A 1,099-nucleotide genomic window follows, 5' to 3' on the forward strand; every position below is an offset into this window, starting at 1 on the left:
ACCAGGATGCTATTGGTGCACTGGGTGCACGACATGCAGTTTCATGGAAACCGGCCCTGATGTGGTACACCCACACTCGGGAAAACGTTTCCCCATTAGACATACACTAACTTGTACCACTAAATGCGTGGTGTATATGATCCGGTGTCCTTGTGGACTGGCTTACATTGGGAAGACTACTTGCACTGCCAGAATTAGAATGGCACAACACCGCACGGCAATTCGACAAGCATTAGAAGGAAAGGAAATAGACCAGCCAGTGGCCTGTCACTTCAAGAACTTCCGACATTCATTATCTACGCTGGTGTATAAACTAATTGATCATGTCCCCATTAATAAACGAGGTGGGGACAGGGACAAAAAGCTGCTACAACTTGAAACGTTCTGGATTCATAAAATGAACACTATATCACCATTTGGTCTCAATGAGCAACTTTCCTTTTCATGCTTCTTCTGAGGTTTTCCTTCCATCACTGCCACTTAGTGCAGTCATATTTACACATACAGGGTAGTAGTTACCCACATTTCCAGTTGCATCATTATTATGTTTAATCCTCATGCTTGCATCTTGTTTGTTGTTTGTTCTCTTTTCTATGCCAAGTGGTATTGATTTGTTTGGAGCCATCTACTGTGTGTTGATTCATTGTTGTCTTGGTTTTCGGCATATGCAGGACTGTCACACTTGGATTCATTATTCTTTTGCTACAGCCATACTACACTGGATACGTCTTATACCGTCTGATCTTTGAAGCTAAGCAGTGGAGGCCAGGCTAGTACTTGAATGGGAGACCATCTAGGAATACCTGGTGCTGTAACATAGAGTTATCCTTTTCTGTTGTCAGTCCTTTTGCGTTTGCTGTCACTTTTTCTTGTATTCACACAGTGGATGGGCTCTCATCGGATTCATCCATTTGTGCAGTTTGTTTAGTATTTATTATGGGCGCTGCAGAGTTGCTTATTGATCCACCAGGCCACATTACATCGTGGACCTGCCGGTGCCTAGTGACTTGCTACGTGCTCCACACCAGCTTCATTGGGACAAGGTCAGAACCACGTAACAGAAAGCATTAGGTTTTCATTTTATCAGTTCGGCCATTCA

General features: G+C 43.6%; 1 pseudogene; it reads left to right on the top strand.

The window, feature by feature from the left end:
* The first annotated feature begins 700 nt into the window (after window positions 1–700).
* On the top strand, window positions 701–818 carry LOC148519744 (5S ribosomal RNA; annotated as a pseudogene).
* The last annotated feature ends 281 nt before the right edge of the window (window positions 819–1,099 follow it).

Source organism: Taudactylus pleione, unplaced genomic scaffold (assembly GCF_031769625.1).
Source record: "Taudactylus pleione unplaced genomic scaffold, aTauple2 ptg000184l, whole genome shotgun sequence".
Classification (NCBI taxonomy): Eukaryota; Metazoa; Chordata; class Amphibia; order Anura; family Myobatrachidae; genus Taudactylus; species Taudactylus pleione.